The sequence below is a fragment of the Cucurbita pepo genome, chromosome 18 (assembly GCF_057944985.1).
Source record: "Cucurbita pepo subsp. pepo isolate OVF chromosome 18, ASM5794498v1, whole genome shotgun sequence".
NCBI classification, from domain to species: domain Eukaryota; kingdom Viridiplantae; phylum Streptophyta; class Magnoliopsida; order Cucurbitales; family Cucurbitaceae; genus Cucurbita; species Cucurbita pepo.
In genome coordinates, this window is record NC_141815.1 from 5,306,687 (window position 1) to 5,330,494 (window position 23,808).

The 23,808-nt window shown below is 39.1% G+C and overlaps 1 long non-coding RNA gene and 13 other non-coding genes across 14 annotated transcripts; all 14 read right to left on the reverse strand.

Annotated features, from left to right (window-relative positions):
• Positions 1-1,760: 1,760 nt before the first annotated feature.
• On the reverse strand, positions 1,761-3,992 carry LOC147787251 (uncharacterized). Its single transcript, XR_015413637.1, has 3 exons — positions 3,659-3,992; positions 3,003-3,081; positions 1,761-2,007 (listed from the first exon to the last, which is right to left on the reverse strand). It is a non-coding gene; the product is annotated as an uncharacterized LOC147787251 (long non-coding RNA).
• Positions 3,993-8,416: 4,424 nt separating this feature from the next.
• Positions 8,417-8,716, reverse strand: LOC147787252 (signal recognition particle RNA). The gene has a single exon (XR_015414049.1).
• Positions 8,717-8,857: 141 nt separating this feature from the next.
• On the reverse strand, positions 8,858-9,160 carry LOC147787253 (signal recognition particle RNA). Its single transcript, XR_015413960.1, has one exon.
• Positions 9,161-9,344: 184 nt separating this feature from the next.
• Positions 9,345-9,647, reverse strand: LOC147787254 (signal recognition particle RNA). Its single transcript, XR_015413941.1, has one exon.
• Positions 9,648-9,833: 186 nt separating this feature from the next.
• Positions 9,834-10,137, reverse strand: LOC147787255 (signal recognition particle RNA). Its single transcript, XR_015413942.1, has one exon.
• Positions 10,138-10,321: 184 nt separating this feature from the next.
• LOC147787256 (signal recognition particle RNA) lies at positions 10,322-10,625 on the reverse strand. Its single transcript, XR_015413967.1, has one exon.
• Positions 10,626-10,809: 184 nt separating this feature from the next.
• Positions 10,810-11,112, reverse strand: LOC147787257 (signal recognition particle RNA). The gene has a single exon (XR_015414001.1).
• A 186-nt stretch (positions 11,113-11,298) lies between these two features.
• On the reverse strand, positions 11,299-11,602 carry LOC147787258 (signal recognition particle RNA). Its single transcript, XR_015414195.1, has one exon.
• Positions 11,603-11,787: 185 nt separating this feature from the next.
• On the reverse strand, positions 11,788-12,091 carry LOC147787259 (signal recognition particle RNA). The gene has a single exon (XR_015413971.1).
• Positions 12,092-12,183: 92 nt separating this feature from the next.
• LOC147787260 (signal recognition particle RNA) lies at positions 12,184-12,487 on the reverse strand. Its single transcript, XR_015414194.1, has one exon.
• Positions 12,488-12,672: 185 nt separating this feature from the next.
• Positions 12,673-12,975, reverse strand: LOC147787261 (signal recognition particle RNA). The gene has a single exon (XR_015413948.1).
• Positions 12,976-13,159: 184 nt separating this feature from the next.
• Positions 13,160-13,462, reverse strand: LOC147787262 (signal recognition particle RNA). Its single transcript, XR_015413957.1, has one exon.
• A 184-nt stretch (positions 13,463-13,646) lies between these two features.
• Positions 13,647-13,949, reverse strand: LOC147787263 (signal recognition particle RNA). The gene has a single exon (XR_015413949.1).
• Positions 13,950-14,139: 190 nt separating this feature from the next.
• Positions 14,140-14,442, reverse strand: LOC147787264 (signal recognition particle RNA). Its single transcript, XR_015413997.1, has one exon.
• Between the last annotated feature and the right edge of the window lie 9,366 nt (positions 14,443-23,808).

Below are 23,808 nucleotides of genomic sequence, written 5' to 3' on the forward strand. Positions count from 1 at the left end.
ACTCCTCTCCACTAACCTGTTGTCCCTTCCCACAATTATCTCTTCTCAACCATTCCTTACGCCAACGGAAAAAAAACAGAAAAACAACAATGGTGAGATTTGAGGAGAAGTAAAATGGGCGGTGTACATTGGGAGATTTTTGTCATTTATTACGGTAAAATCCTGTCTCAGATTTCCTTTTCTTTTCTAGTTAGGGTTATAAGAAATTAATTTAGGATCAAATCTTCTCTCATATTTTTTTAACAGGTCCTGTAGTAATCAGATCCCATATCCAATTGATTAGATTTTTGTTAGCATTTTAAGTTATACGAGATAAGGTTATAAGGTTAGATTCAATAAAATTTAAGTTGGCAGATCTATCAACTAGAAGATGGTACCCAACCAATCCACTTACCATTGGAGGTACAGTTGGCCAGTAATATCTGTTTACACAATTGAAAACCTATAATTAGAGAGAGATTGAGGAAAGATTTGTTGAACAGGATTTAACAATAAAATAGTAAATATAAGAGGGCAGTGAGCTCCTCCAAATTTTGTCACACCAAATATCAGAATTTTACTGTGGTGAATGTAAATTAGAGAAATAATTTTATAGAGTTCAAACTTGAAACTGATGTCATGAGCTCATATAGGTTGACTCAGATTTCAAAGGACGGAATCAAACTTTCATTAAAGATATATTTGTGACAACGACTTAAGCTAGCCAGGTAAGTGACCTTACTATCGGCATGGTTATATTTGATGTTGACACGTGCCCGTAGTTCTGCACGTGTCATATATATTGATATGTGTGAATTGTTTGTGGATCGATATGCTTCCTATATGTTATGTTATGTTATAATATGTGGTTTGTATGATAATAATTATGGTACGATGTGCTTAAGGATATGTTCGAGATAGGATACGAGAAGGATGCACAAAACGAAATGTAACGATAGGAGTAAGATATGTTCATGAAACGTTAAGGTTAGGTTACATATCGGAGTGCTATGGACAGGAGAGATTGATGAAAGAATACGGTTAGGTTATGGGTAGAAAGGGGTAGGTTTGTGACAGATTGATAGAACGATAACGTTAGGGTACGTTCTTGTGACGATATGACTAAGGTACGTTACGTAGTGATATGTCTGTGATAGGTATAAGAACGTTAAGGCTATGGTAAGTTAGAGAACGATATGACTATGAAGTGTTTACGTTATGACTTGTTTATGATATGATACATTGTATGCTAGATTATTGTGTTTAAGTACGTAGTTATGTGAACGTAAATGTATGCTATGTATGCTTTTAGTTTGATGTGATGTGTAATGCATGTAACGATATGAGGTCCTTGAATGATTATGGCATGTTTGTATGGAATATGTGAATGTGAACAACATGAATTGTATGAAATGAAACACGGTAAACTGTCTTGAACCATAACCCCGATAGAAATGTGTATGAAATGTGAAATGAAACTGAGAATGACATGAAGCCTAGAACGTGACAGGGGGGTTATGATCATTAAAGATAAATGTAGAAATAGGAGGACTTCATGCATTATGTGTGTTCATGCATCTGGGGGGATACCCCCATCCCATCACGAGGGTACGGACGCGTACATCCAATGGTAGGACAACGATCGTTATGCATTGCATAGCGCTACCGTGACGGTTCTAGTTTCAACGGGTCCCGGCATAAGGGGCTCCCAGAGTATGCCCACCGAATAAGGATGGATTTAGAGGGACCTCATGCATTTTTGTCACAGCCCAATATTTTACTACGGATAGTGACTAACGACACGACACAGATGCACAAGAGATTTAAATATGCACTAGCGAAAATCATCAAATTTCAATAAAGTTTTTCGAACGATAAACACAGTCACAAGACCGTTTGGAAAATAAATTTAAAAAGAATGCGAATACAAAAATAAAGACTAAAACTGGACTGACGCCCCGGGACAACCCATTCCTCTGTGACAATTCCCTTCAGATCACGCCCACTCTTGACCGACGCCTCACGCTCCTGAAAAAAAAAGGGAAAACATAGCAAGGATGAGTATAAAAATTATACTCAGTAAGCCACCTACTTGTAGGCTCTTTTCGCATCTTAATTTAACAGGTTGCCACGGTTTCCTATTTCGGTTCTAGGACGACTGGCTCTAATCTAGGTCCCTTGGGGCTTGCCCCTTGTGTTTCACTGATTTTTCGTCCTCTCATTAAACGCCTAGAGGTTCTTTATGCCAAGCTAATATGGTCGGTATCTCTCTATGAGGTGCTACCTCTACATGGCTATCTGAGACTACATGGTACCTGGCCTAGGGGTGTGCTGAGTACCCCTACGCCCATCTAGTCCCTCTATGGGGGGCGCGACCCAACCCGTTCCCATGCAGCTAATGGGCTGTACGACGTGGGGACACATTTCCCATGCGAAATGGCTAAGAGCAGTAAGGACTGATCAGGGACCCCTTGGTCCTCCCACGAAGCTATAGATACCGTTCACACGCTAGCAATCTATGAACACTCCGGGGTACCTTCTTACCGTGGTAAATCGCTAAGTTTCTAGGGAAAAATTAAGTCAGGCTAGAGCGGCATTTTGCTCCTAACCAAGATTCCCTAATCTTATCAAAGAAATGGGCCCTAGCAATTAACAGAGGGTGCATGCAATCTTCCTCTAACATCATAGTATCTAATTCATGCAAACTAGGCATACCGGCTCAACGGGGCGATGACCTCCATCAAGCACCCAGAGCACGAAGTTCGCGCTCAATGGGGCGAATTCGTCCATCAAACACCCAAAACCCGGCATACACAATTCTACACATAAAATAACGCATGAATACATACGGCGGAAGCTTAAGGCATACAAGCAACACTCATGTAATTTACCCAATTCAAACACAACAGATAAACTGACTAGTAACTTACATGAAGAGCTAATCTGAAGCAGAACTACTAGCATGCATGCAATTTGAGCGAATCCTACAAGTATTTCTTCCTAAATACCGGGTGGTGACTTACCTGGTTGACGCGTGCCCTTTCGCTAGCGTTTCTTTGCCCGTGAGGTGTCCAAAAATACTGATTTCTCTAAATTAAATCCCTATCCATGTAAAAACAGTATAGAACTGGAGCCGGGACAAAAATCGAGAAAACAGAAAACAACCGGGCCAAATTGGCCGTTCCACGCGTGCTCACGCGCCCAGCAGCATGCTGGAAGTGCGTGGCCACGCGCGCGGGAAGGCGCCAGCCGCAGGCTGCACGCGCGCCTGCCACGCGCGCGCCAATTCTGCACAGTCGCGGGTCGCCCGGCCCGGCCCGGTCGGCTCGCGTTGCGATTCGGCCCGGCTTGCAGGCGACACGTGTCGACGCCTCGCTGGAGCTGCGTTGCTCCAGCCGGTGGTCGACGCATGTCCGGCGCCTGTCGCCGCCCTCCGCCGCTCGCCGGCCGTTTTTTTTTTTTTTTTTTTTCTTTCTTCTTCTTCTTCTCTGTCCTCTGAAAACCGAAACCCAGTCGGTTTCTTTTTGTTTTCCGATTTTCATATCTTTCGATCCGTAGATCGGATCAATACGATTCCTTCGGCAACGTTCTAGATCGTGTTACAGGCTACGTCCTAGTATTATTTTTATAATTTTTTCTTGACTATCGGAGGATTTAAGAACACCAGAAGTTCGCTCACCGTTCTCGGATGACCCTCGGATCTCCGCCTTTGGGTTGAGGTCTCGGCCAAACTTCTTCACAGACCGTGCGTGAGTTGTTCCCCGCGAATATTCTTAGGTTTTAATGGTGCGTAGGCCTTGCTAGCCCCTCAATCCTGGTACGAGTCTCGTCTGGAGATGGATTCCGGCGGTGGTCCGTTAGTCTTCCCGGCCGATCTCTCTCTAACCTCTCTCTAACTTTTTTTTTTCTTTTGCAGGCAATATGGCTGGATTTTCCTTGGACCCCTATTTGGGTTGGAGGGGCAAAATGACATTTTTGCCCCTCCGTTGACTTAGCCCCTTTTTTTTTTTTTTTGTTTTTTTTTTTTTGCGTTACAATTTTGTATGTTCATAAGCATAGGGTTACAATTTCCTTGGACCCCTATTTTGCGTTACAATGAGTGCGGACGCGCACCTTATGATGAGCGCGAATGCGCACAGGTGCGAAAGCACACAGATGAGGGTGTTCATGAGGCGCATGACACTATGGGGTTCCGCTGACCTCCGGACGTCGCTACAGATTAGCTTGACCAGAGGGTCCAGGGGGTGTGCGAACGCCCTGGGGACTCACATTCGCACGTGTGAGTCGTGTGTAGGGAAGTACTACACATCCAATTTGTCCGAGACTGGAGGCCACCCCTAAGATGATTAGAGATAGGTCCCTAAATCATGATGGCATGTGTTTGCATTTGCATGGCCCCTATAGCGGGGCCACTTATTGAGTATTCTTTGAAATACTCAGGCCGTGTGCCACATCATTTTTCAGGTAAAGGCAAGGCGCACTTGTACAGAGGACGGCGGCATCGCGAGCAGAGACTGTGGCACGTGCATAGGGTAGATTCATATTTAAATTTCTAGTCTTAAGTTAGAATTAGTTGTTTTGCATTTCATTGTTTTAAATTATTTTGTATTTGTTTTTGTTTTCTCTAAATTTCAGTATTTCGTATTTAAACACGTAAGACCATGGCTGTGTTTTCCAGAGAAGAAGTTGTTTTAAACGTTTTTTTTGAAGTTTACGTTATCAACTATGTTCATGTAAGAGTTATATTTCCGCATTATAGATGAGCATGAGACGTTAGTAACGACTCTGAGTATGTGGAAATTTAGGGTCGTTACACAGTGGCCCAGCGGTTTGCGAACGAGCTAGTGAGCCCATACTCGCACGTATGGGCTGTGTGTAGAGTATATGGTACACGTCCACGATTACCCGTTAGAACAGCACCGTAGGAAAAATGAAACGATACGAAATGAAACGAAACGAAAGATAGGTCCCATCATTTCATTGCTTGTGATTGTTGCATTTAACCCCAATAGTGGGGTCACTTACTGAGTATTTCTTTAAATAATCAAGCCATGTGCTACTACATTTTTCAGGTTAAGGTAAGGCATTCCTGTACGGCTGACGACGACATTGCAACTCGAGATCATGACACATGCATAGGATAGTGGTATTTATTTTCTTAGACTTAGGATAGAATAGGATGTTTTAAACTTAAACGCTTATTTATTTTATTTCGGGTCTTTTATTGTGTCGTTTTAAAGATGTTTTCGAAACACGTAAGTCCATGGCTGTGTTTTAAATTAAAGGTTATGTTTTATGGAATTTAAATGAAGTCTTCCGCATTCAATGTTTATGGTATGTATACAGTAGCGACCTTAAATTAAGTAGAAAATTTTGGAGGTTAGACCTCATAGTTTCACTTTATATGTTTTACACATTTTTTCACATCACTTTAGCATGGCATATATTGAATGATCTTTTTTTATGGGAACTTTTTATATTGAAAAATATTATCTGTTTTCATGTCACTTTGTTAAGATGCAAAACTATTCAAGAACTTGAGGGATTAATGTTTGATTTCTTACTTATTTGGCCCTCTCAGTGGATATAAACCTCTAACAAATAGATAATATTTTTATAAACCTCTAACAAATAGTTTGAACTTTTAAAATATCTAATATATTGTTGCTTTAATATTTCTGTTAAGTTAATACTCACCAACATAAAACAAGTTCCACCAAAATTTGAATTTGGGTTACTTGATTCAGAGTCCAATGTCCTAACCTACTAGACCATGAGACCACAAATGTTTATAAAATTTGTGTGTAATACATCTTTGAACTTTAAAAAATAAATTATATTTTCGTATACTTCCAAAACTTTGAAAATGATTAATGTGTTCCCATTTTTTTAGTTTTGTATTTGATAGGTTTCAACACATTAAAATCAATTAATTGATTAGATCACGTGTATAATTATTCTACCATTCTTTTTCAGCCCTACGATAAAAAATATGGTTAAAAAAGTTGTGAAATAAGTATTTCGATTATTGGATTTGGGACCCTATCATCATTATTTCGGTCATTTATTTGATCTTTCAAATATTATTAATGAAGAAATGGATATTAATGAAATCCATGTGCAAGTATTGTTATCATACATTTTAGTTTTAAAAAGATGCAAAGTTTGATTATTCTAAAATTATTTATACTACTAGGTGTAATGACCATTGACAAGAGAAATAAACTTATGTAAAGTTTTTGTTTCTTCATTTAGGTGCTTATCCTTATCCAATGACCACCAAATTTCATATATAACTTCAACATGCTATAAGATGGTCAGCATTGAATTTCATAGGCAGAGGAGTTCATTTAGTGGGTTGTTTTAACGTTACTTAAATCTCGAGTAATTTGATAAGTTTAGAACCTTAACTCACGGCTTTTTGAGTTTTTCTTTCATATATCCTTAATTTGTATTTGATTTATGGTTCATATGAAAACCCAAGCGATTGCTACAAGTATTTCTTAAGAAAAGTTCAAGGTGGCTACTTACCTCGTTGTCGACGTTCAGGACTTCCGTTCTCGAGCTTCCAATATTCAAATTACCTCAAATTTTCTTCCACAGAATCCTGATTGGGTCTAGTTTCTAGAACCATAAATTTTTCATAAGATTTGGTCGGTAAGGGAGTTAAAATTAGGAAAACTCAAGAAAAGTTGGGAAGTTTAAGCCTCTCATCTCACTTTTTAGCTCTTCCATCGATCGCACACATAATCGTCCTTGAGATAGCATACTAACATATGTCGACTGGGAGAAATTGTCCACAAAATCTATGTTAACTGTTAAAAATATCCTTGCTAAATGAGGTCCCCTCGTCAAGATTCCATAATCCAATTCGAAATGTAGGATAGATTGTTAGTTGATCCATCTGTGCTATAACTCCTTTGCTCATTACTGCTATCTTCGCTTGCATAAAATCTATCTGCACTCGTGTCTCTCTATTCATCATGGCCGACGAGTGGGCTGTTGTTCAGCTTAGGGCATCAATGACTATGTTTTCTTTTGGGATAGTATTGGATGTCTATATCGTAGTCCTTCACCAGCTCTAGCCATCTTTTTTATCTCATGTTCAGTTCCTTTTGGGAGAAAAAAACTACTTCAAGATCTTGTGGTCAATGTAGATATGAGTATTTTCTCCATACAAGTAGTGCCCACAGATTTTAAGTGCCAACGCCATTGCAACCAACTGACACGAGGTATAGACAATCATCTTTCTATGTGGCATCAATACACATCCTAACCCTTTATTAGAAGCATCACTATAAATCACATATACTCCTGAGCTGTCTTGGACCGTGGGCACTAGAGCCGACAATAACCTCTATTTTAGATCTTAGAAGCTGGCCTCATACGCATCATTCCATATAAACGGAACACCCTTCCCAGTCAGCTACGTGAGCGGTGAAGCTATCTTAGCAAAATCTTGCACAAACTAGTATCCTACAAATTCTAGAAAACTGCATACTTAGTGATAGCTTCCACTATTGCGATGTCTACTCAAACATCATCCTTCGACACGACACTTGGAGAACTGGACAAACAACTTATTTCCCCCAAGATCGACCTTCAGAAGATGAACTCACGTGTCAAGAAATCCCTTGAATACCTAATCCCTTGAATACCTAATTCATCAACTCCATCAAAACATGCCTCACGTGGTTTCCTTCAACTCTAAGGGCGATGGACACTACTAGGCCTTCGCCCAAAGTCCATAGCCCAACTCCCTACTTAGAATGGACAAGCCGAAAACTACTCCAACAACCCTAACTAATGGGCTGAGCCAACCTCCAACTACATTGTTGCCCCCATATAGGTTACAAGCTCGGCGATTTAATTAAGACAATGACTACTTTATAAGGACTACATCCAATTTTAAATCTATCAATGTGGGATTGTTGTAGCACAGAAATGCATCATATTTAGAGGTAAAATAGATAAAAGCATTTATTCAAAACAAATGGCAAGCTTATATGTAAAAAAAAAAAAAAAAAAAAAAAAAAAGAAAAAAGATGTCAGGTTGAAGACTACCAAGAGGTTTATATTGGGCCTAGGAGAATCGACCCGCTATCCTTCCACCGACAAGAGCGAAAGTAAGAGGTTTATATTGGGCCGAGGAGAATCAACCCGCTATCCTTCCACCGACAAGATCGAAAGTTCACGCTGCTCTGAGAAACCAGCCTCACGCGGTTTCCTTCAACCCTAAGGGCCATGGACACTAGGCCTCCGCAAAAAGCCCAAAGCCCAACTCCTTACTTGGAATGGAATGACTACTTTTTGAAGAGTACATACAATTTTAAATCTATCAATTTGGGATTGTTGTAGCACACAAATGTATCATATTTAGAGGTAAAATAGATAAAAGCATTTATTCAAAACAAATGGCAAGCTTATATTTAAAAATAAAAATAAAATAAAATAAAAAATAATAATAATGGATGTCAGGTTGAAGAGAATCGACCCGCTATCCTTCCACCGACAAGAGCGGAAAGTGACGCTGCTCGGTGAAACCAGCCTCACGCGGTTTCCTTCAACTTTAAGGGCCATGAACACTAGGCCTCCACCCAAAGACCATAGCCCAACTCCCTACTTGGAATGGACAGGCCAAAGAACAACTCCAACAACCTTAACCAATGGGCTGAGCCAACCTCCCACCACTTTGTTAACCCCATATGGGTTACAAGCTCACATTACCAAGCTCGGCGATTTCCATAAGACAATGACTACTTTGTAAAGGATAAATCTATCATATTTACAGTTAAAAAAATAATACATTCATTCAAAACAAGTGGCTAGCTCGATGTCCATAGTCCGAGCCACCAAAAATATATGTAAAAAAAAAAAAAAAAATGGATGTCAGGTTGAGGACTACCAAGAGGTTTATATTGGGCCTAGGAGAATCGACCCGCTATCCTTCCACCGACAAGAGCGGAAGGTTACGCTGCTCTGTGAAACCAGCCTCACGCGGTTTCCTTCGACTCTAAGGGCCATGGACACTAGGCCTTCGCCCAAAGCCCATAGCCCAACTCCCTACTTGGAATGGACGGGCCAACGAACAACTTCAACAAACTTAACCAATTGGCTGAGCCAACCTCCAACCACTTTGTTGCCCCCATATGGGTTACAAGCTCACATTACCAATCTCGGCGATTTCCATAAGACTATGACTACTTTATGAAGACTACATGCAATATCAAATCTATCAATGTGGGATTGTTGTAAGGGATAAATCTATCATATTTACAGTTAAAAAAATAATACATTCATTCAGAACAAGTGGCTAGCTTGATGTCCATAGTCCGAGCCACCAAAAATATATGTAACAAAAAAAAAAAAGTGGATGTCAAGTTGAGGACTACCAAGAGGTTTATATTGGGCCTAGGAGAATCGACCCGCTATCCTTCCACCGATAAGAGCGGAAGGTTACGCTGCTCTGTGAAACCAGCCTCACGCGGTTTCCTTCAACTCTAAGGGCTATGGACACTAGGCCTTCGCCCAAAGCCCATAGCCCAACTCCCTACTTGGAATGGACGGGCCAACGAACAACTACAACAACCTTAACCAATTGGCTGAGCCAACCTCCCACCACTTTGTTGCCCCCATATGGGTTACAAGCTAACATTACCAAGCTCGGCGATTTCCATAAGACTATGACTACTTTATGAAGACTACATGCAATATCAAATCTATCAATGTGTGATTGTTGTAAGGGATAAATCTATCATATTTACAGTTAAAAAAATAATACATTCATTCAGAACAAGTGGCTAGCTCGATGTCCATAGTCCGAGCCACCAAAAATATATGTAACAAAAAAAAAAAAAAGTGGATGTCAGGTTGAGGACTACCAAGAGGTTTATAATTGGGCCTAGGAGAATCGACCCGCTATCCTTCCACTGACAAGAGCGGAAGGTTACGCTGCTCTGTGAAACCAGCCTCACGCGGTTTCCTTCAACTCTAAGGGCCATGGACACTAGGCCTTTGCCCAAAGCCCATAGCCCAACTCCCTACTTGGAATGGACGGGCCAACGAACAACTCCAACAACCTTAACCAATTGGCTGAGCCAACCTCCCACCACTTTGTTGCCCCCATATGGGTTACAAGCTCACATTACCAAGCTCGGCGATTTCCATAAGACTATGACTACTTTATGAAGACTACATGCAATATTAAATCTATCAATGTGGGATTGTTGTAAGGGATAAATCTATCATATTTACAGTTAAAAAAATAATACATTCATTCAGAACAAGTGGCTAGCTCGATGTCCATAGTCCGAGCCACCAAAAATATATGTAACAAAAAAAAAAAAGTGGATGTCAGGTTGAGGACTACCAAGAGGTTTATATTGGGCCTAGGAGAATCGACCCGCTATCCTTCCACCGACAAGAGCGGAAGGTTACGCTGCTCTGTGAAACCCAGCCTCACGCGGTTTCCTTCAACTCTAAGGACCATGGACACTAGGCCTTCGCCCAAAGCCCATAGCCCAACTCCCTACTTGGAATGGACGGGCCAACGAACAACTCCAACAACCTTAACCAATTGGCTGAGCCAACCTCCCACCACTTTGTTGCCCCCATATGGGTTACAAGCTCACATTACCAAGCTCGGCGATTTCCATAAGACTATGACTACTTTATGAAGACTACATGCAATATTAAATCTATCAATGTGGGATTGTTGTAAGGGATAAATCTATCATATTTACAGTTAAAAAAATAATACATTCATTCAGAACAAGTGGCTAGCTCGATGTCCATAGTCCGAGCCACCAAAAATATATGTAACAAAAAAAAAAAAGTGGATGTCAAGTTGAGGACTACCAAGAGGTTTATATTGGGCCTAGGAGAATCAACCCACTATCCTTCCACCGATAAGAGCGGAAGGTTACGCTGCTCTGTGAAACCAGCCTCACGCGGTTTCCTTCAACTCTAAGGGCCATGGACACTAGGCCTTTGCCCAAAGCCCATAGCCCAACTCCCTACTTGGAATGAACGGGCCAACGAACAACTCCAACAACCTTAACCAATTGGCTGAGCCAACCTCCCACCACTTTGTTGCCCCCATATGGGTTACAAGCTAACATTACCAAGCTCGGCGATTTCCATAAGACTATGACTACTTTATGAAGACTACATGCAATATCAAATCTATCAATGTGTGATTGTTGTAAGGGATAAATCTATCATATTTACAGTTAAAAAAATAATACATTCATTCAGAACAAGTGGCTAGCTCGATGTCCATAGTCCGAGCCACCAAAAATATATGTAACAAAAAAAAAAAAAAGTGGATGTCAGGTTGAGGACTACCAAGAGGTTTATAATTGGGCCTAGGAGAATCGACCCGCTATCCTTCCACTGACAAGAGCGGAAGGTTACGCTGCTCTGTGAAACCAGCCTCACGCGGTTTCCTTCAACTCTAAGGGCCATGGACACTAGGCCTTCGCCCAAAGCCCATAGCCCAACTCCCTACTTGGAATGGACGGGCCAACGAATAACTCCAACAACCTTAACCAATTGGCTGAGCCAACCTCCCACCACTTTGTTGCCCCCATATGGGTTACAAGCTCACATTACCAAGCTCGGCGATTTCCATAAGACTATGACTACTTTATGAAGACTACATGCAATATCAAATCTATCAATGTGGGATTGTTGTAAGGGATAAATCTATCATATTTACAGTTAAAAAAATAATACATTCATTCAGAACAAGTGGCTAGCTCGATGTCCATAGTCCGAGCTACCAAAAATATATGTAACAAAAAAAAAAAAAGTGGATGTCAGGTTGAGGACTACCAAGAGGTTTATAATTGGGCCTAGGAGAATCGACCCGCTATCCTTCCACTGACAAGAGCGGAAGGTTACGCTGCTCTGTGAGACCAGCCTCACGCGGTTTCCTTCAACTCTAAGGGCCATGGACACTAGGCCTTCGCCCAAAGCCCATAGCCCAACTCCCTACTTGGAATGGACGGGCCAACGAACAACTCCAACAACCTTAACCAATTGGCTGAGCCAACCTCCCACCACTTTGTTGCCCCCATATGGGTTACAAGCTCACATTACCAAGCTCGGAGATTTCCATAAGACTATGACTACTTTATGAAGACTACATGCAATATCAAATCTATCAATGTGGGATTGTTGTAAGGGATAAATCAAAAAAAAAAAAGTGGATGTCAGGTTGAGGACTACCAAGAGGTTTATAATTGGGCCTAGGAGAATCGACCCGCTATCCTTCCACTGATAAGAGCGGAAGGTTACGCTGCTCTGTGAAACCAGCCTCACGCGGTTTCCTTCAACTCTAAGGGCCATGGACACTAGGCCTTCGCCCAAAGCCCATAGCCCAACTCCCTACTTGGAATGGACGGGCCAACAAACAACTCCAACAACCTTAACCAATTGGCTGAGCCAACCTCCCACCACTTTGTTGCCCCCATATGGGTTACAAGCTCACATTACCAAGCTCGGCGATTTCCATAAGACTATGACTACTTTATGAAGACTACATGCAATATCAAATCTATCAATGTGGGATTGTTGTAAGGGATAAATCTATCATATTTACAGTTAAAAAAATAATACATTCATTCAGAACAAGTGGCTAGCTCGATGTCCATAGTCCGAGCCACCAAAAATATATGTAACAAAAAAAAAAAAAGTGGATGTCAGGTTGAGGACTACCAAGAGGTTTATATTGGGCCTAGGAGAATCGACCCGCTATCCTTCCACTAACAAGAGCGGAAGGTTACGTTGCTCTGTGAAACCAGCCTCACGCGGTTTCCTTCAACTCTAAGGGCCATGGACACTAGGCCTTCGCCCAAAGCCCATAGCCCAACTCCCTACTTGGAATGGACGGGCCAACGAACAACTCCAACAACCTTAACCAATTGGCTGAGCCAACCTCCCACCACTTTGTTGCCCCCATATGGGTTACAAGCTCACATTACCAAGCTTGGCGATTTCCATAAGACTATGACTACTTTATGAAGACTACATGCAATATCAAATCTATCAATGTGGGATTGTTGTAAGGGATAAATCTATCATATTTACAGTTAAAAAAATAATACATTCATTCAGAACAAGTGGCTAGCTCGATGTTCATAGTCCGAGCCACCAAAAATATATGTAACAAAAAAAAAAAAGTGGATGTCAGGTTGAGGACTACCAAGAGGTTTATATTGGGCCTAGGAGAATCGACCCGCTATCCTTCCACTGACAAGAGCGGAAGGTTACACTGCTCTGTGAAACCAGCCTCACGCGGTTTCCTTCAACTCTAAGGGCCATGGACACTAGGCCTTCGCCCAAAGCCCATAGCCCAACTCCCTACTTGGAATGGACGGGCCAACGAACAACTCCAACAACCTTAACCAATTGGCTGAGCCAACCTCCCACCACTTTGTTGTCCCCATATGGGTTACAAGCTCACATTACCAAGCTCGGCGATTTCCATAAGACTATGACTACTTTATGAAGACTACATGCAATATTAAATCTATCAATGTGGGATTGTTGTAAGGGATAAATCTATCATATTTACAGTTAAAAAAATAATACATTCATTCAGAACAAGTGGCTAGCTCGATGTCCATAGTCCGAGCCACCAAAAATATATGTAACAAAAAAAAAAAAGTGGATGTCAAGTTGAGGACTACCAAGAGGTTTATATTGGGCCTAGGAGAATCGACCCGCTATCCTTCCACCGATAAGAGCGGAAGGTTACGCTGCTCTGTGAAACCAGCCTCACGCGGTTTCCTTCAACTCTAAGGGCCATGGACACTAGGCCTTTGCCCAAAGCCCATAGCCCAACTCCCTACTTGGAATGGACGGGCCAACGAACAACTCCAACAACCTTAACCAATTGGCTGAGCCAACCTCCCACCACTTTGTTGCCCCCATATGGGTTACAAGCTCACATTACCAAGCTCGGCGATTTCCATAAGACAATGACTACTTTATGAAGACTACATGCAATATTAAATCTATCAATGTGGGATTGTTGTAAGGAATAAATCTATCATATTTACCGTTAAAAAAATAATACATTCATTCAGAACAAGTGGCTAGCTCGATGTCCATAGTCCGAGCCACCAAAAATATATGTAACAAAATAAAAAATAAAAAAGTGGATGTCAGGTTGAGGACTACCACGAGGTTTATATTGGGCCTAGGAGAATCGATCCGCTATCCTTCCACCGACAAGAGCGGAAGGTTACGCTGGTCTGTGAAACCAGCCTCACGCGGTTTCCTTCAACTCTAAGGGCCATGGACACTAGGCCTTCGCCCAAAGCCCATAGCCCAACTCCCTACTTGGAATGGACGGGCCAACGAACAACTCCAACAACCTTAACCAATTGGCTGAGCCAACCTCCCACCAATTTGTTGCCCCCATATGGGTTACAAGCTCACATTACCAAGCTCGGCGATTTCCATAAGACAATGACTACTTTATGAAGACTACATGCAATATTAAATCTATCAATGTGGGATTGTTGTAAAGGATAAATCTATCATATTTACAGTTAAAAAAATAATACATTCATTTAGAACAAGTGGCTAGCTCGATGTTTATAGTCCGAGCCACCAAAAATATATGTAAAAAAAAAAAAAGTGGATGTCAGGTTGAGGACTACCAAGAGGTTTATATTGGGCCTAGGAGGACTACCAAAAATAATTCATTCAAACTTTATAATAAAAACATAACCTTGTTCTTACCTGTCATTTCTAAAGCCCTTAAATAAAATAATGCTCGTTGAAATAAACAAGAAATAACATAAAGTAAAAATGCTTTGTAGTTTGAAAATTCAACCTATACTAACCTATAATCTAATAATTCAAATTATGAAATTACCCTAAGCATGGGTCATGGTCTCCTAGGTGCGATGCCACCGTCAACCGAGAGGAGCTTTCTCTTTATCTGAAAATGAGAGTAGCACATGGCTAGAATATTTTAAGAAATACTCACTAAGTGACCCCCGGTCGGAGTTAAATGCAAGCACATATAATTTCATGAATGAGACTTATCATAACAGTGTATTTTCCTATGGCGGCTAACCTGAATGGGCAATTTGAATGTGTACTTTCCCCACACATAGTCCACACGTGCAAGCATGAACCCACCAGTCAGTTTGCATACATCCTGGGCCCCTTTCTGGTCGGGCGAGCATTCTCTGGTAGCTGTTGATAGCGGACAACCGTTAGGAATAACAACCGTCACAACTGCATTATGATAAACATAAAGATCGTTCCCCTGTCTTGTAGCATACGCGTTCGTACTATCGTGAAGGCCTCGATGCAGGAGCACACAATAATGCATGAGGTCCCAACATTTTTCCATTTTCGTTATCATATAATACAATTCCGTTACGTTTCCTTCATATCATATCATTTTTCATATTGTTTATCATATCTTTCATGCTTATGTCAGAGTTGTATTTCATGTAACTTGTTGTTTTACATATCCATCATATCATATCATTCATGTCACACATATGTCATATCATAACGTTTTCATGCTTTCAGATATAACAATAAACATCATGCACATATCGTATCATATCATGTATCATAACAGTCACATAGCATATCTCGAGCATGTCTTCAATATATCATATCATAAACATATCAATTCATCAAAACAACATAACATTTACATATCATAATATATACATATCATTTCATAACAGTTTGCATATACAAGCATATAACACGTGTGGAGCCTAGAACACATGCCATCATACAACACAAAATTATAACAGAATGATGGTAAGGTCACTTGCTTGGTTGACCTTAGCTGACGTTTTCCCTAATTGGAGTACATTCGCTCCCGTTCCTCGAAATTACTCCAATTATCGTCGGTCATCATTTTCTACTAAAATATTCATCTCGTTTTGTTAGTAATCTAAGAATTCTTAACTCAGTTGAATTTAAATTGAGAAATTTACCCTTACTGGCCTTATTTTCCTTAAACAAGCTCAAATTCAACTTTGAGATGGTCGGAACTATGGAAATTAGCTATTTTTCCCTTTACTGAGTTGAAGGAGCGAATTTTGAGCCGTATAGTCGAGCCGAGCCATTTAAGCCGACTTAGTTGAGGAAGTGTCGTACTGCAGGTGTGCCACGTGGTGCAATCAAAGTTTAACGGGACTATTGGTGACTTCAGGTCGAGGCGCGAGTCGTTACGCATATGCGGGTTGCAGATTGTGGCGCAGTATTTGCTGCTGCAGGTGTGGGCTAATGCGTGGGCCGTAGCAGGTTGCGCCTCAGGTACATAGGTATCAATCGGGCTGCATGCGCACGATTGGGGCTGAGGTGCTGCAAGTGATTGGTTTGGGTCTAGGTAGAATAGTGTCAGTAATGGGCTGCAGTTGGGTAACAAATTTAGGTTCGACCCAAAGTCTATGGACTTCGTCTTCTCTACTCGTTTCCCTCGAGTTTTTCAATTAGTTTTCTCTCTCCGACGTTCGTTTCTTATCGTTTTCCCTTTGGTTGTTCGTCACTGACCCTTCTTCTTTGCTTCCCACGGAGTGTTTCTGGTTATATGCACCTATTATGTGCAGATCTATAAGATTCTAAAATTTGAAACTCAAACCCTCTTTTCCGACGACGAATCACATTGTGAAGGCGTGAGAGCTTATCTCCTATGTACGTGCAGTCGTCGGTGATCCCTTTCACAGTGTGAGTTGGTTGTTTCAACACTAGATCTATAAGATTATAGTTGTCGGAGTATTCTAAAAAATCACTCACTCTCCCTCTCTCGTTTTCTCTCTGTGTTTTTCCTTTCTACTTTGCAGGTGGGTTCTGTGACGGTGACAGGATTCTTGTGGCTTCATTTGGAGCAGTGTGGGCATCGGGTAGGGTGTAGCTGAGAGGGGTGCAAGAATTTCAGCACTTCGCCAAAATTTTCGCGCATTTTCTGGCGACCTGGTGTTTTTTTTATATGTGGTCGTTACACAATTCTATAACTTTTTTTATTTGACATTTCTCTAGTTTGTTGAATTAAATGTCATGTTAGGCCATTTTAATAAGAGTTAAAGGTTATCATAATAATAATAATTAAATAATTATGTAGGAAATTTTGGCGCTAGAACCCCAACCAACCACCCACTCTCCATTTGATTCTCAGGCCGCCTCCTTTCGGTTGCAACAACATAGAACTTCTCCCCCATTTGACTTGGAGCTCCCCCATTTCTGATAGAGAAGATGGTGTAAACCTCCTTTAGAATCTTGTTAACGCATAGTTAACCCTACACTTCGAGTTGCAAACCAGTATCGTTGCAGTTGGTCGAACGATCAACGACGTCAAGAATCCAATACTATATAGGAACCATCGTCATCACAAGTCATCAAAGGAGGTAATTGGAACCAAAGGACGACTAGACTGTGCATGGATTTCCATTTGAAAAAGAGACGAGTGAAAAAAATAAACAAGGAAAACCAATTTCTAACCGTCGAGTAGAGAAAAAAAAACTCTTAAGTACTCAGACGCACAACCCACAAGCTCTTTACGCTTCAAGTCTAGGCTAACCAAGTAAGTAGTTTTACTATTGGTTTGGTTAGATGACTTATTTGCTATATGAATGACTCGTGTGCTGTGACCCCTACATGTGTCATGTTTTGGTATTATTTAATGTGTGCTATGTTATGTCTATGCTACGATATATGTTATGTCATGATACACGTTATTATATGTTATAAGTTATACTATGATATGATTATGTATGTTATTGAACTATGTTGTGTTATCAATGTCATGCTATATAAACTTTGTTAATATCTTCACTCTATGCCTATGAGATATAAGAAACTTATGTATTTTAATCATGAAATATGATGACAAGTATTATGTATGTATGATAAAGAAATATCTCAACATATCTACTTCTCTACATATGGCTCACACATGCAAGCATGGGCCTACCAGGTAGGCTCACACACCCCTTGGGCCTGACTTATCGGGATAGCACCCGCTAACAAGTTGTGCCAGATACTATAGAGGGAAAGGGTAGGCATGACCTAATGACAAACATAAATGCCGTAAATCACGAGTCATAATGTATACGTCTGTACTCATCATAATGGGAATGTATTATAGTGCACATGACACACAAATATGCATGAGGTTCTCATAGCTTTTAATCATGAAATATTATATGATGCAAAACAAACTTCCATTTATTTATAACATATTAAGTTTGTAAACTATGCTTACATAATTCCTCTACAATATGTAACACGTAACATAGTTGTCACGAAACTTAAGCATTATAGAACATCGTTTTCTTAACAACTTTGGCATGATAACATCATAGCATAGCTTCTATGCATAGAACAACTTATCGTGGCTCACACAACATGTTGAAGCATACCATATCATAGCATGACATAACATAGCACAATATGGAATAACATAGCATAGCATGACATAACACAACATAATATGAGATTATAAAATATATCGTAACATATCATTCATACATATGACACGTGCAATGGCAATGGGGGATGCATCATCATACATAATACAATTCATCCAACGAAGTCGATGGTGGAGCTACTTACTTGGTTGGTCTAGGTCAAAGTAACTAATTATTCTTGGTACCAGCGTAAATCTACTCTTTAACGCCCAATTCAACCTCAGATCCATCTTCTTGATGATATCAATTAAAACAAAATCATTGCAAAGATCAGTCACCTTGTATTCTAATTATTGAAGATAAAGAAATATCTCAACATATCTACTTTAATCTCTTTTAATTTTCCCAAATCAAGTCTCTTACTACATATTTAAGACTCTTAGAATTAAAAATCATGTGTAGCTGGTTTGGTATAATTTTCATTGAATATTTTAAGGTAAGACATCTTATACAGATGACGATAACGTCGGTAAGAAGACCATGAAACTAGTGTTAGGGTAGCTGCCTTTATGTCTTTCTGTAGCCATTAGGTTAGAATACGACATTAAATTATTTTTCCTTTTTGCTTCAAATGCTACATTATTTACTTTTTCACTTTACAACTAACCCTCTACAAGACTTCTCTGATCTCATGACTTCCCTGATGTGTTTTTAGAGAATGTACCGAGGATACCTCCATCCTGGACAGTAGATCTCTGCATAGAGCTTGAATTGGGTACAAATTCATATCATTTGGCCGACCCGTCACCCTGGACTAATAACCCACCTGCCTACCCAACTTGACCTGGCTTCTAGGTCGCACGCATACTTTACTCCGACTCATTACCAACCCGACCCGATTGTGACCCGCACACGTCCACCTCCCCTGACTCTTAAAGGAAATAAGTGCTTCAATAGAATGTTCAAAGACAAGATTGTAAAGTGGATAGATAGGCTCGTGGAGGTTGGAATAGGGGTTTGATAACTGAGTAAATATCCTTTTGAACTTCCAAGGTTTTGTGTACCTCCATTTTGCCTTATCATAGAGAATGAGAAAAACAGTAAACATAAAGGGTAAAAAGAAACACCGTCAAGCAAATAATAATAATCTTAACAACACTAAATAGATGCAAAGGAAATTGTGAAACAAACAATATCAAATGAAGTTATATCACAACTAATGGTAACTATCATAGGCTCGAGGTATATAGCTCTTGTTGTTCATAGACTTGGGTAGCTAGCTTAGCCTACGTAATGGTTATCTGGTGTCCAAGATTGAGGTGCTATATCATAGAACTCTCTCTTTGTCATGAGGATGCATGGTGTGTGCTCGTTTGTAGTCATCCATGGGATGTTAGTTGGTGAACTCTTCCCATATGATCACAAGTTACCGAAGGTTGGGGGAGCAACCCCTGTGTGTGCCAACTCCATTGAGTACCCTCATGATCCATGCCTTCCCATAGGACGGATTGATCGTGCAGGGTAATCAAACTAAACTATTAGGCTACACATTTTTAATTGGCCCCATGTCTTGCTCAACGGTACTGTACCTGAGTGGAAAGAGAAGTAGAAACTCTGCAAACACTGTACCGACTGCTAATGGTCTCGGAGGCTACATTTGTCTTCCTAGGTTGCCATGGTGGTCTTCCAGTTCTCTAGGGTGGTGTGGTTGTCTTGACATGAACTCATGTCTCCAGGTTTCTCAGTTTTGACTCCATGAGTCTAGTTGGATTGGGAGCATTAGGGGTTGCACCCTTTGATCGTCTCTTACGATTGTAATGTGCTTGGAGTACGGGAAGTGTTTCATCCTAGGTCATGTTCTAGCCAAGTTGACACTAACACCCTAGAGTTAACCACCTAGAGTTAATGTATAATATCATGCATACAATTACACATGCTATATAGGGAGATAAATTTTTTATCAAGCACCTGGAGTGCATATGCACAGTCAATTACAACATACAAAAGCTATTTTAGATATACCTACAACAAGTGTGACAGTTCTCATGCTTATTGGATAATTCTAAGTTTTGGTCATACTAAATCTGACCTCGTAGGATTTAATCTTACTAGCATACATGCATATCCAAGCTATCCGTACAAATATTACTTGCCTAGAAATTGAGTAGATACTTACATAATTTGTCTCATGCCTTCCGAGTTCAATTACTGCTCAAAAGTCACAAAAAAAATCTTGAAATTCTTTGGTGGATTCTAATTGAGACAAAAAAAATTGGTTAGCATTAAAATGGGCACACAAATGGAGAAATGACACATGTCCATGGGTTTGTTCTTTCTTACTACAAATTTCTTAGAAATCTTAAGTATTTCATTCCAATCTATTTTCTTTTCATTTTCGTAACTCTTGATTCATAACTTAAAACAATTTGGTTTTTCATCAATAATGAATATTTCTAATAAAACTAACTCTTGTGAACCAATAATTACCCTCTTCTTATTACCTTTGTATAAGAAACGATAATTCCTTCGTGATGAGTACCGTGCACGACTCTTGACATAAAAACTATTATCGATTAGGATTTAGTCTCGCACAAAACCCTCACTATTCCAATTAAATCATATCAATAAGAAGATTAGTGAATTAGAGAGCGGCTTCTAACTTGTTAACTTTTATAAATTATTATCAAATAGAATCTAGATCTTACATGAAATCTTCTCTTGCATCTCAATGAAGTTAGTAACATGTATTCGAGATAAGATAATTGTCGTCCTTGGCCGAGCATGACTCTGTTAAGAGATATTTAACTATCTCCCACGTGCTTTTAGTACTCGAATCATGTTTAGTTTTTTTTTTTTATTTAGTTTTTTTTTTATGTGTATGATTGTCCTTAAATTACATAAGGCTCTACCTAACTTTTTTCCTTCTATTGTTACTAGAATAGTGATCAATCATGGGTCCTTCTCATTCAATGGGATTTTATTCTTAAGGATTGCACTACATTCTTCATTCATTGCTAGATATTGAATTCCTCAAATTTCTTTCGTGTAGTAAAAATGCCCTTCAAAAACTTAACGTACTTGCTTTGTGGTGTTGTTTAAATTATTGTAGAAGGTTTTCATTTGTATGCAATGAGGTATTTTGTTATTGGAAAATTTTCTCAGTAATTTCTTGAAACTTTCTCATGCCTCACTCAACGTCTCATCGTCAAATTGTTGAAAAACTACGGCTTAATTTATGAAATTGACATTTCTGGTAGGTGGAAAGTACTTGATTAAAAACTTCTCCGCCAAAGTGTTCCATGAGTTAATTGTTCCTAGAGGCAGAGTCTTTAACCAAGATTTTGTGGCGTCCCTTAATGAGTAGGAAAATTGACTTAATCTAATCCATTAGTGATTGACTCCTTGAAATCTGGACGAGTCACTTACACCTACATATGATTTGAAGTGTAAATGAGGATCCCTTAATGAGTAGGGAACCATAAAATTTCTCAAATGTTTGCCACATTTGGAGAATCTCTGATTTTAAATTGAACATGGGAAACTTGCAATTCATGTTTGATTATGCATGGATTAAGTTTTTTCGTAGTATTCTTTCAACCTCAGCTATAATGGAAATTGTTATAAGTTTTTATAGACTTAAAGAAAAATTCGTTAAAATTTAAACAAAAGCCCGTCTAGCTCAGTTGGTAGAGTGCAAGGCTCTTAACCTTGTGGTCCCACGGTGGGCGCTTTCATTTAGTTATTTAGTTTTTCACATTTTAGTATGTTTATTTTCGAAAGATTTCATTAGTATGTTTATTTTCCAAAGATTACTTTGAAATGTTAAGCATATGTTTTAGTACTCATTATTTAAAAACAATTTATTTAACCATTTATGTTTTAATATTTTCCAAAAATTACTTTGAAATGTTAAGCATATGTTTTAATCCTTAAACATGTTTACTTTATGAAAAACAATTTATTTAACTATTTATGTTTCAACTATACTAATTTAGTTTATGAAAATCTTTATGGATACCATCTAAATTGACCTACTACTTCTTAAATCTCAAACATGTAAAATGACAGAAATGTCCCCAGGGCCTTTTAAAGTATTTTAAGGTCTAAACACTCTCCAAATGAGGTACTACTTATTAGAAGACTTATTCCTAAGAACATAAAGATTGTTGAGATTTATGCCCTAAAGCCTCATAATTAATTATTTAGTTTTTAATTATAATTTTATTATTTTATTTGTAATTTAATTGTTATTCATTGTATGAAAATCCAAGGTATTAATGTAATCTTGAACAATATGTGGTTGACATACAAGAAGATCGTGTTCAAGTAATAACCTAAAGAGTCTATAGTATATGGATAAGGTTGGGTGCCTTATCCTAGTAACACTGTTGATACGGCTCACTTTGTAATTGTTACAAATGGTTTGATCCAGCTGTAATTATGGACAACTCGTGAAGGATCGACTTGCTTGTAATGATTATATCAATGGACATAACTTGTCATACCATGCATAAGAGTGCAACTCTAGGTCTATAGTGGAGTGACCTATAGTTAAGGAATGAAAATTAATTAATTAATTTTGTATCATAATCTATAGGTCCATATGGTCCCCTTGAATCAAAGGTGATGAGATAGCTTTGTTCATATATTCTAGTTGACACGTTGGATATCAAAAGCTAAATTTAGATAGTTATCTAAACTATCTCCAAATTAAGTATTACAAAATTAAGAAAAATCTTACTACTAAAGCTATGCTAGGAAATAGTTCCTAATTAGCCATGTCCATCATAATGAGATAAATTTTCGAAATTACTCTATAGAAAGAAAAATCTAAATGAAAGCAAATTTGAGTTACAAGATTTTTTGTGGAGACTAGATGACACCACTTGAATAGTTGATATAAGATCTACTATCAAGATTTGCTCTTCGGTACATTTATATGTAATTCTTGAAAAATACTTGATGAGGTAGAACAAATTCTACTAGTTGACACTAGAAAATCAATCTGGGTGTAGTGGGAAACATTAAGATGTTAAGTAAAAATTTTTAGGTTGAACATTGTGTTTTTAGAAACCCGGAGAGAAATTCAATTTCTCAAACTTTATTAATAAGTAGTCACTAATAGTTCATAGGGTAGGAATTACTTTCAAACTATTAAAGTTTATATTTTCAAAATTGTTTGAAAATATGTTCAGATCAAATGAAGTACAATTAGTATATGTTAAAACGTTAACACTTACTATAGTTTCGAAACATTGAGATATTCATGATTAGAGAATCAAGAATAAGAAGACAAACGGTTTTCTCCTAAAGGATGATACTTGTCTTTGGCAGTCAATTTGATTAACATCAAATGGAATAAAATGAAAAGACTAGTAAAAGATAATTCTGTAAACGTTGGAGTTAATTACTTTACATGTGTGTAGATCTTGCT